At 49.1% G+C, this 12,024-nt stretch overlaps 1 long non-coding RNA gene and 1 pseudogene across 1 annotated transcript; one reads left to right on the top strand and one right to left on the bottom strand.

The window, feature by feature from the left end:
• The window catches only part of LOC119860964, a 176,140-nt pseudogene that overhangs the window by 75,559 nt on the left and 88,557 nt on the right, over positions 1 to 12,024 (bottom strand).
• LOC119842244 lies at positions 9,588 to 11,296 on the top strand. The gene is made up of 2 exons (XR_005288692.2): positions 9,588 to 10,367; positions 11,088 to 11,296. It is a non-coding gene; the product is annotated as an uncharacterized LOC119842244 (long non-coding RNA).

Raw genomic sequence — 12,024 nt, forward strand, 5'->3', positions numbered from 1 at the left:
AGATCAGTGGCAGGGCTGGGAATAGAACACTCAGACTCGTGAGCGTCTGAGGCTGGGCGAGTCTGTGTGACTAGCAGAGCCCCATGAAGAATGAGTCATTCATGAATTAGCGAGTGAGCTTTCCCTGTTCCCCCAGCTCTCTGTCCTATTGTCAGTGAATGGGATGAGCCCTTCAGCCCCGCTCCACCCCCCATGCCACTCCAGCAACAGGAACAGCAGAAAGCTGGCTTAAATGGCCAGCTGGGGATTCCTCTTGCATAGGGGAACCAAGAAGAGAGACATCTGCCTTTGCCCTACCCTGGCCTCCCCAGCATAGGGGACAGGCTGGGATGTGGCGGAAGCCCCTGTGCTCTGGCCGTCCAGGTTGTTACTACCACTGTCAAAGCAGTCCTGAGGCTGTCTGCACATCATCTAGTGGACAATAGCTCTGCTTGGGTCTTTCTGTTTAACTGATTGTCTGGGGCCAAATATACTGTATGGCGTGCCTTTGACTGGAGCTGAGCCTCAAACTGGGAAGCGTGGGGGAGAAGTTACCAGGTGAGTTGAGAGGAGAGGGAGTGGCAGTGTGAGCTGAGGGAGACAGGCAGGCTGACAGGATAGGAGGCCATCGCCACAGATAGAGCTGGAGGGTGTGGCCAGGATCCTGTCTTGGCTGCTTTGTTGGCGCATGTGTGTTTTGAACTGTCTGCTTACCCCTGTCGTTCAGCAGCTCAGGACAGTACTCAACACCATGATCATTGTTTGGTACCCCAGTGTTTCCCCAGTGTTTGTAGTAATACAGGGAGCGATCTATCCACCTCCAGCGTCTGTACTGCAGAGACGGGAGAAAAGTCTTTGGGTCCCCGAAAGAAGAGATCTCGGTGATAAGGCACCATAGAAACACCTAAAGCCAATAGAGAAGTGCCCTACTCAGGCAGTGGGAGAGAGTCGGGGAAGGGCCATGGGGCAGTGGGTGGGCACAGACTAGCTCAGGGGGACGGGACCTGGAGACGCTGAATTAATAGTTTTCAGAGTAGCAGCCGTGTTAGTCTGTATTCCCAAAAAGAAAAGGAGTACTTGTGGCACCTTAGAGACTAACCAATTTATTAGAGCATAAGCTTTCGTGAGCTACAGCTCACTTCATCGGATGCATTTGCATCCGATGAAGTGATCTGTAGCTCACGAAAACTTATGAACTGTTGTGAAAGAGTTAAAAGAACTCTCATTTCTGTGGCTTTGTAGCAGGCTGCTCTGGCCTGGCCTTGACTCGCTGTTTGGTGAGATAAGCAACTATCATGAAAAGGCCCTGGATTTAGCAAAATTTTGTGTAAGCTTGTTATCGCAAGTGAAGGTTAGGTTTAAATGCAATAATAATGGGCTTTTACTCATTGGCTGAAGAACTCTGTGCACGAGGGCAATGGAACCTACTGATTCGTGGAGGGGTTCGGGCACGAGGACTGCATGCATCACCTACTCATATATATATATGATGTGTAGACAATGCATATGGTCGCCCTCTGACTAGCAGGGGGGCACCACGCTCGAGCGTAATAAATTTTGCAAAGACTGACCAGTGGTAACTCGTTTATGTGCCTCAGCCTAGACTCGAACTGTGTGTGACCTATTGGGTATAATTCGTAACAGTCTCTGTGCGTGACCTATCAGGTATAATTCACAACAGTTTTGGCACCCCAGATGGGACTCTAGGCTCGCCCTAATAAGCGAGGCTGCACTCCTCCTCTCGGATAGCTCCAGCCGGCACAAGGTGAGTTCACCTTTGAGAACTCCGAGGGGGTGGGGGGAGGTTGTCGCTTAGGCAATAAGGTGGCACATTTGATGCTCTTTGGTAGCCCATTCCATTATGGGCTCTGAACAGAGTACAGGCAGGGGAACCCCTTTGGTAGAAATTCTTGAGAACTGGAAACATATTTCTGGTACCCATGGGTTAGGTAAAAGACAAATGGTACATTTGTGTAAAAAAGAGTGGCCGGCATTAACAACTCAAACACCGTTTGAGTGGCCACCGAATGGATCCTTTGCCGGGGACAAATTAACGGCCCTAAGGAAAAAATTAGAGGATGAAGTTCCAGCTCAGATGGATTACTGGTATGTGTGGGACAACTGGGCTTATGCGCGTGTGAAGGGACGTCCCCTCACTTCCTCTTTTTCTTATCTGTCTCAGGAGTCTTCTGCCCCATCCCCATCCTGTGCTATGCTGTCCGCCTCTGCCCCTCCTCCGGCTTACCCTTGCCTTTCTGACGCACATCTTTCACCCCCTTGTTCGTCACCCCTCAGCTCGTTTGAACCTACTCTCAACCTGCCGCCAGTCCTTCAAGCTCCTCTTGTTCAACAACCCCTTGTTACCCATACTGCAGACGGTGATGAGCAGATAGTCTTTCCTTTTGTGCATCATCCGTTTGGCCAGGGGACCTAGTGATTTGGTAGCAACAGATGCCCCGCCTGCGCGACGACCTCGAAAAGATATTGCAGACTATTCGGTCCGTGTTCACGGCATTAACCCCTCGTGGGGAGATGTTCAGGTAATTTTGGACACACTCTTCACGCCGGATGAAAAATACTCTATTTTAGATGCTAACAGGCGTAGGGCGGGGGAGGATGGTACTCGAATGCTCTGGCCGTCGACTGACCCCGCTTGGAATTCGAATATTCCTGATCACATGGGTCGTTTACAAGCTAGCAGACATGGCCTTTTAGAGGCCATACGTTAAGCCGGAAGTAAGACTGCTAATTGGTCTAAGATCCGTGAGTGTCAGCAGGAGCCTTCGGAACACCCCTCCGCCTTTTTGGCTCGCTTGTCTACACAAGTTCGTATGTATGGGGGTGGGGTTAACCCTGAGGCGGAAGAAGCCCGCCCTATGATGGTATCCTTTTATGTCGATCAAGCAACATCAGATATAAAAAAGTATTCTTCTAAGCATGTTCCTGACTGGCCGGGTAAATCCCTACAAGAGATAGTCCGGTTGGCCACCTTTGTGTTTAATGGCAGGGACGAGGAAAAAGGCTAAGGAAAAGCGTAAACAAAAAAGGAAGAAGTAAGTATGTTGGCAGCTGCATTGCAGGTCCCCTTTGGGAATCAGAATTGGCGGGAGCGTGGCGGAGCGAGAGGAAGGGGGCGGGAGCGGATGGAGCAGAGAGGAGGTTGGGAAAACACAAGATCTGGCAATTGCAACTATTGTAAACAACCAGGACACTGGAAAAGGGAATGTCCCCTCCATCCAAAAGGGGCCCCTTGGCAGGGGCAAGCACAAAATGACCCTTCCTGTTTTCCTCAGACTCCTCAGTGGTATCCCCCTAACAACCCTTCGAACCAGGTTGACCCCCAGTGACTGGAAGCGGAAATTTTAGGAACTTTTAGGGGAGTTGGAGTGGGACTTGGGGCTGCAGTCACAAATTTATTTAAAAGTCGGGGAGCAGCTCGTGCCTTTTTTAGTAGATACTGGGGCCACCCTTTCCACTTTGACTTTTGTTCCGGGCTCTGTGTCAGGTGCCAGGGTTTGGGTGCAGGGTATAGAGGGCCATCCGTGCCCGGCCCCCTTATCCTGCCCTGTTCCTATCGAGCTCGGTCCGTTAAAATTGTCACATAAATTTCTTGTAATGTCAGAGGGCCCAGCTAACCTTCTTGGGCGGGACGAATTGAGTAAGTTAGGGGCGCACATACGTTGCGCCCCTGAGGGGCTCCGTATGTCTGTCCCGGATTCGACAGTTGCCTCTCTTATGGCAGTGGGTACTCCTACTTTTATGGTGCCTCCTGAATTGGCCGGTGTACCCCCTACTTTGTGGAGTTCGGATCCCACAGATGTGGGTCTTTTGAAATCGGCTACACCAGTAAGTTTAAAAACACGAGGCGGATCGCCCCCGTCAGTGAAAGAATATCCCTTGCCAAGGGAGGCCGAAGAAGATATTTCACTTCTAATCAACAGATATTTAGAAAAAGGGGTTTTAGTTCTTTGTAATTCACCCTGTAATACGCCCATCCTCCCAATACGGAAACCTAGACCCGGGCCGGATGAGCGCCCGCTTTACCGATTTGTTCAGGATTTACGTGCTATAAACAGTTATGTCATAGCCCCCCATCCAGTGGTTCCAGACCCTAGTGCTATTTTAACATTGATTCCTCAGTCGGCTACCTGTTTTACTGTTGTTGATTTGTGCGCAGCATTTTTTAGTATCCCTTTACACCCTGATTCTCAGTATTTGTTTGCCTTCACTTGGAAGGGTCAACAGTTAACTTGGACACGTCTTCCTCAGGGGTTCTCGGGATCCCCCACCATTTTTTCCTGGATTCTCGTTGAGGATCTAAAGGATATTACTTTGCCTAGTTCTTCTGTTTTAATTCAATATGTGGATGATTTGTTAATTGCTGCCTCTGACCGCGATGCTTGTTCAACTGATTCTGTTGTTTTGCTTACTGCATTAGCTGATAAAGGTCATCGTGCATCTCCATCCAAGCTGCAGCTATGCCAGAGTCAGGTAACTTATTTGGGTTTCATCATTAGGCCAGGGGAGCGTTTACTCTCCCCTGACAGGGTGCGGGCAATCCAGGATTACCCGCGTCCGACTACAAAGAGACAGTTACGAGCTTTCCTGGGGGCAGCTGGGTTCTGTCGTCCATGGATTGTAGGTTTTGGGGAACTAGTGAAACCATTAGTTCAAGCCACTACCATGTCAACTTGTGACCCTATTTCCTGGACTTCTGAAATGGAATATGCTTTCACATCTGTCAAGGAAGCTCTCGCCTCTGCACCGGCTTTGGGATTCCTGGACTATGGTAAGCCGTTCTCTCTTTTTACTCATGAGAGGAGGGGAGTAGCAAGTGGCGTCCTTCTACAGTACTTAGGGGATCGCCCACACCCTGTAGCCTATTATTCGGTGCATCTGGACCCTGTTATTCAAGGCTCTATCTCCTGTGTGCGACCTATTGCTGCCGCCGCTGTTATGGTTGAACGAACACGACCTATTGTTTTGGGACACCCTCTGACTGTTTGGGTTCCTCATGAGGTTGAAGTTTTGCTAAAACAGCATTCTATTCAGGCTCTGTCTCCACAGCGAGCTCACAAGTACGAACTGATCTTGTTAGCTGCTGATAATATTACTTTACGTTGCTGCAATGTTCTCAATCCGGCCACGATGCTACCCCTTCCAGAGGACGGAACCCCACATCATGTGTGCATGGATGTCGTCGCGCAGGATGGTAAGCCCCGTCCGGATCTGGTGGACACTCCTTTAACTGAACCCGATTTATTGCTTTTTACTGATGGATCCTCGTACTATTTAAAAGGTTATCGGGTGTCAGGATATTCGGTTACTTCCCATACAGATGTTATCGAGGCTGCCCCCCTATCCCCTTCTTTTAGCGCTCAGAGTGCAGAGTTATATGCGCTTACCAGGGCTTTTTTATTGTCAGCAGGGAAAGCAGCTACTATTTATATGGACTCCAAGTATGCTTTTGGTGTCTGTCCTGCTACAGGCCAGCTCTGGAAGCATAGAGGGTTTTTAACTTCCTCGGGTTCGAAAATCGCCAACGGCCCGCTAATTTCTGCCCTCTTAGAGGCCATTCAAGCCCCACGCCGGGTAGCGGTGGTCCATTGTTATGCACATAGACAACCTGAGAATTTTGTGTCAAGGGGAAATGCATTAGCTGATTCAGCCGCAAAGGCCGCAGCTTTACAACCTCTGGGGGTCTCTACCTCCCTCCCCTTGGAAGTATCCTTTCCACCAGCTGATTGGTCGCTATTGTACGCTGCTATATCCTCATCAGAGCTACAGGATTGGAAGCGTTGGGAAGGATCAGAGGGCCCCGATAGGGTTTGGCGGATTGGAAATAAACCTATCCTCCCCCGGCGTTACTTGCCTGCAGCGGCTCATTACTTTCACTCTTTGGGCCATACTGGGATCCAGGGCACGGGGACAGCCATATTGAAGCATTGAGCCGCACCCCATGTGTACCCCGCCGTTAAACGAGTTCTCAGTTCTTGCTCTACTTGTCTGGCCTTTTCTGTCCAGGCCCGATTCGACGTTGCCCTTAGGGGAGGGAGACCATGGGCGACCTTTCCGTTCCAGCGCCTGCAAATGGATTATGCCGAAATGCCCAAATGCTTGGGGTTTCGCCACCTCCTCGTCATCATGGACCAACTTCCTGGATGGCCTGAAGCGGTGCCAACCAGAAAGGCAGACGCCAGATCTGTAGTCAAGTTTTTGATGAAAGACATTCTATCTAGGTTTGGGGTCCCTGAAGTGATTAATTCAGATCGAGGCTCATATTTTACCTCAAAAATCTTAGAAGAGTTGTACTGGAGTTTGGGGATTACACGACAGTTACGCACTCCATACCACCCTCAGTCCGCTGGACAGGTCGAGCGCATGAATCGCACTTTGAAGACAACAGTTGCAAAATTTTGCAGAGAAACTAAACTTAAGGGGCCAGATGTCTTGCCTATAGTACTATGGCACATACGGCGAACCCCACAGATGCCCCTGGGTCTATCTCCATTTGAGGTTTTGTTTGGGAGACCAGCATTAGTTCCAGGAACTTATGTTCCGGCCCGTGCTAGCCTTTTGGATGGAGATGAAACTTTGGCCAAATATGTTGCTAGGCTACAGCAGGAGTTGGAGGGGTTCGGGCACGAGGACTGCATGCATCACCTACTCATATATATATATATGATGTGTAGACAATGCATAGGGTCCCCCTCTGACTAGCAGGGGGGCACCACGCTCGAGCATAATAAACTTTGCAAAGACTGACCAGTGGTAATTCGTTTATGTGCCTCAGCCTAGACTCGAACTGTGTGTGACCTATTGGGTATAATTCGTAACAGTCTCTGTGCGTGACCTATCAGGTGTAATTCACAACAGAACTAATAGTAACACAGCACATGAACTTCACCTTCTACCTTCCAGGCTCTTTGCTTGAATTAACAAATCTCCGCACCATGAAGCAGTCACTCTGGAGTGTGTTCTAGTCCCTAATGAGCAAGGCTCACCATGGGACACTGGTGGTTTTAAGCAAAATAAAAGTGAGTCTGTGATGGAGATGTTGGATGGATCAGGGAATGGGACACGGGGCCTTTTCCCCCCTAGTGCGCTCAGCCCGAGTCTGACCTCAAGTTAGCAGGACTGGCTAGCTCAGTAGAATCAGAGAAGGGGACATGGGGCCTTTCACCTCTAGGGGTGCCGCCTCTGGCCTGGCCTCAGCTCATGGGGGGACTAGCTGGCTTTGGGGATCAGAGAACTAGTTCCAATCCATTGCCAGGCCGGGGGGGAGCTGGATAGCTGAGGACACTAGAGAAAGGGACACAGAGTCACTCAGTCCTCCTGTTTTGAGTCCAGCCCAGCCTCTGGTCTTGGGGGGGGATCCAGGGCCTGAGTCTGTGCGGGCTGTTCGGGGAGCCTCCTGACCCCAGCGCCTCCCTAGCAGTGGGGTGGGAAAGCAAACGGATGGAGACAATGCTTCAGGTGGAGCTTGATAAGTTTACGAAGGGGATGACGTGATGGGGTTGCCGGCCATAGCACGGGCTGGACTCAGTGACCCCGGAGGCTCTTTCCAGTCCTATGTTCATAACTGTTCCATCCCCCTCTGGGGCCTCCTTCCCAGCCTGTGACTGCTCCCACTTTGTCCACATCTCTTCTGTAGTGGTGGGACCGAAACTGGATGCAATACTCCAAATGTGGCCTCACCAGTGCCGAATAGAGGGGAATAATCACTTCCCTCAATCTGGCAATTCTCCTGCTAATACAGCCCAATATGCAATTGGCCTTCTTCGCAACAAGGGAACACTGCTGACTCATATCCAGCTTCTCATCCACTGTAATCCCCAGGTCCTTTTCTGCAGAACTGCTGCTTAGCCAGTCGGTCCCCAGCCTGTAGCGGTGCATGGGATTCTTCCTTCCTAAGTGCAGAACTCTGCACTTGTCCTTGTTGAACCTCATCAGATTTCTTTTGGCCCAATCCTCCAATTTGTGTAGGTCACTCTGGACCCTATCCCTACCCTCCAGCATATCTACCTCTCCCCCCAGCCTAATGTCATGTGCAAACTTGCTGAGGGTGCAGTTCATCCAATCATCCAGATCATTAATGAAGATGTTGAAGAAAACCGGCCCCAGGAGCAACCCCGGGGGCACTCCACTTGATACCGGCTACCAACTAGACATCTAGAACCAACTAGAGCCATTGATCGCTACCCGTTGAGCCCGACAATCTAGCCAGCTTTCTATCCACCTTATAGTCCATTCATCCAATCTATACTTTAACTTGCTGGCAAGAATACTGTGGGAAACTGTATCAAAAGCTTTGCTAAAGTCAAGATATATCATATCCACCGCTTTCTCCATATCCACAGAGCCAGTTATCTCGTCATAGAAGGCAATCAGGTTGGTCGGGCATGACTTGCCCTTGGTGAATCCATGTTGACTGTTCCTGTTCACCTTCCTCTCCTCCAAGTGCTTCAAAGTGGATTCCTTGAGGACCTGCTCCATGATTTTGCCAGAGACTGAAGTAAGGCTGACAGGTCTGTAGTTCCCCGGGTGCTCATTCTTCCCTTTTTTCAAATATGGGCAATATATTTGCCTTTTTCCAATCGTCTGGGACCACCCCTGATTGCTATGAAGTTTCAAAGATAATGGCCAATGGCTCTGCAATCACATCAGAAAATCCAAAGGGGAGTCAGAATTTACGGAAGGATGGAGATGGAAAGGGTGTGGGAGGGCAGGGGTTAAAGGTGGAATGCACATGTCAGCTTTTTTTGACTGTCATCGCAGCCTTTCAGAGAAGTATCCACAATGACTCCAAAGTCTTTCTTGAGTGGTAACAGTTAATTTAGAACCCAGCATTTTGTATGTGTAGTTGGGATTATGTTTTCCAATTTGCATTACTTTGCATTTATCAACATAGAATTTCATCTGCCATTTTGTTGCGCAGTCACCCTGTTTTGTGAGATCCCTTTAACTCTTCTCAGTCTGCTTTGGACTTACAAAATTACTCAAGATAATTATCATCTGCAAATTTTGCCACCTCACTGTTTACCCCTTTTTGCAGATTATTTATGAAAATATTGAACAGTCCTGGTCCCGGTACAGACCCCTGGGGGACACCACTATTCACTTCTCTCCATTCTAAAAACTGACCATTTATTCCTACCCTTTGTTTCCTGTCTTTTAAGCGGTTACTGACCCAGGAGAGGACCTTCCTTCTTATCTCATAACAGCTTACTTTGCTTATGAGTCTATGGTGAGGGACCTTGTCAAAGGCTTTCTGAAAGTGCAAGTACACTATTTCCCCTGGATCAGCCTTGTCCATATATTTGTTGACCTCCTCCAAGAATTGTAATAGGTTGGTGAGGCATGATTTTCCCTTTACAAAAACCCAGGTTGACTCTTCCTCAACAAATAGGATGTATTAGCAGGAGCGTTGTAAGCAAGAGACAAGAAGTAATTTTTCTGCTCTACTCCACGCTGATACGGCTTCAGCTGGAGCATTGTGTCCAGTTCTGGACACCACATTTCAGAAAGATGTGGACAAATTGGAGAAAGTCAAGAGGAGAGCAACAAAAATGATTAAAGGTCTATAAAACATGACTGATGAGGAAAGATTGAAAAAACCGGGTTTAGTCTGGAGAAGAGAAGACTGGGAGGGGACATTTATGTACTTGAAAACTGTTATAAAGATTGTTACAAGGAGGAGGGAGAAAAATTATTCTTGTTAACCTCTGAGGATAGGGTAAGAATCAATGGACTTAACTTGCAGCAAGAGTGTTTTAGGTTGGACATTAGGAAAAACTTCCGGACTGTCAGGGTGGTTATGCACTGGAATCAAGTGCCTAGGGAGCGTGATGGCGTGACTGCCTGTCACTGGCAGAAATGGGGTTAAAAGCAGCCCTACGGAGAGTGAGCCGTAGGCAGCCAATTAGAAAGAGGCTGAGAGAAGCAGCCAATCATGACGCGGCAGGCGCATATAAGAAGGGCTGCACGGCATAAGAGAGTTCAGTAGCTGAATGGAGTTTGCGGAGAGAAGACCTGGCTCTGAGCAGGAAGAAGGAGTGCCAGCACCTGGGATAGAGCAGTGCTGCAAGCAGAGGCTGGGGGAGCTAGAGAGAGCTCTGGGCTGGTTGCTACAACCTGCAGGCTGAGGACCTGAGGTATGGGCAGAAAAGGGTGCTGCAGCTACATGGAAAGTGGCCCTGGGACAATGGACTGAAGTTGCCACTGGAGGCGTGGCTGAACAGAGACTGTGGGTCCTCCGGCGGGGGGAACACAGAGTGTGGCACAGCCAGAAGGCAGGGTCACTGAAGAGGACTCTACAGTTCTGGGAGTGGCGTGGGTCCTGGAACAAAAGTGATGGCAACAAGGCACCACCAGAGGAGGGCGCCCTGGTGAGTAGAGCTAATTCCCATCACAGCCAGCAGGAGGCGCCACAGTGGTGAATCCCATCCTGTCACAGGGAGGTTGGGGAATCTCTGTCAAACAGTAGCTTAGACAATCCCCTGTCAGGGATGGTCTAGATAATACTTAGTCCTGCCTTGAGTGCAGGGCACTGAACTAGAAGACCTCTCGAGGTCCCTTCCAGTTCTATGATTCTATGAAATTGTGTTCATCTGTGTCTGATAATTGTGTTCCTCATTATAGTTTCAATCACTTTGCCTGGTAGTGAAGTGAGGCTTACTGGACTGTAATTGCCAGGATCACCTCTGGAGCTTTTTTAGAAATTGGTGTCACATTAACTATCCTCCAGTCATCTGGTACAGAAGCTGGTTTAAATGATAGGTTACATACATAGGTTTTAGGACTGTACATTTAATTTCTGTTTAACTAGCTTCCTCATTTTTTGTGTAGTTCCCCTTTCTGAAATTAAATGCTCTTGCGATGGACTTCTTTGGTGGTCCCCGCCCCCCAGATATGTTAATTTGTTAATTATTTTATGGACGCTATTACAAAGCGGTTCAGCTATAGTCACCTCTTGGACTGGATTCTGTGCTCCCGTTTTTAGAACTAAATCAAGCAAGTAGAAGCACTCGTCCAGACTCTAGGGAGATGGGGATAAAAATCTCGGAGCAGAAGGAATTATGGTCTTTTTATTCTGTTTGGATTCTCAGGGGCAAAGATTCCTAAACACAAGCAAGAGATCTGCAGGACTAACCTGGGTTAGCCCTAATGGACATATTGAGCTGGCATATTTCAGCAGCTCTGGCACCATGTGAATCCTAAGACTGCAACATGTTTTTGTGTGTATGGTTACTTGTTTTAACTTGGTAAATAATGCTTTTATTTCTTTTTCCTGATTAATAAATCCTAGTTTACTAGAGAAATGTCTACAAGTGTTGTCTTTGGTGTGAGATCTAAGGTGCAAATTGAGCTGGGTGTAAGTGACTGGTGCTTTGTGAGCGAGACTAACCTGAATATTTGTGATCTTTGGTGTAAAGCAACTATGTGCCACAGAGCAAGCTTGCCTGGGTTGCGAGATAGATCGGAATGCCCCAGGGGACTGTCTGTGGCCCCACGGTAAAGCTGCCTAGAGCCTGAGGCCTTCAAACTTGTCACTTGGTTGGTGAAATCGAAGTATAGAACTCCCAGCCCGTTTGGGGTTTGTGCTGTGGTTCTTAAAAGTCTGCCCTGAGGCTGGAATTCTCACTCGTGAGCCACTCCAGCCAGTGTGACAATAAATACGTGGAGCCGCCTCCGGGCTCTCACGGCGCAAGGGGGCTTGGAGCTCCGATGGACACAGTTCTCCATAGCCCTGCAGAGCCACCCCTGTGACTTGCACAGCCTCCATCCCTGACACAGAGGATCGCTCAGGGCCACATTGCCTTCTAGGCCCTGCCCTCACCAGCCACACTGCCAATGGGTGAAGTTTTCCACAGCCATTTTGGCTGCTGTCTCCCATTACTCTCAATGGGGCTGAAGCCAGCAAGATGGCTGCCATTTCCCTACAGGCTGTCTGCACGAGGCAGGGAAGTTGCCTGTAATGAAGAGGGCAGCCATCTCCGACTGTGTTCAGTGAGACCCGAGACTGGCGCAACAGAGCGACCACCT

Source organism: Dermochelys coriacea, chromosome 1 (assembly GCF_009764565.3).
Source record: "Dermochelys coriacea isolate rDerCor1 chromosome 1, rDerCor1.pri.v4, whole genome shotgun sequence".
In the NCBI taxonomy this organism is placed as follows: domain Eukaryota; kingdom Metazoa; phylum Chordata; order Testudines; family Dermochelyidae; genus Dermochelys; species Dermochelys coriacea.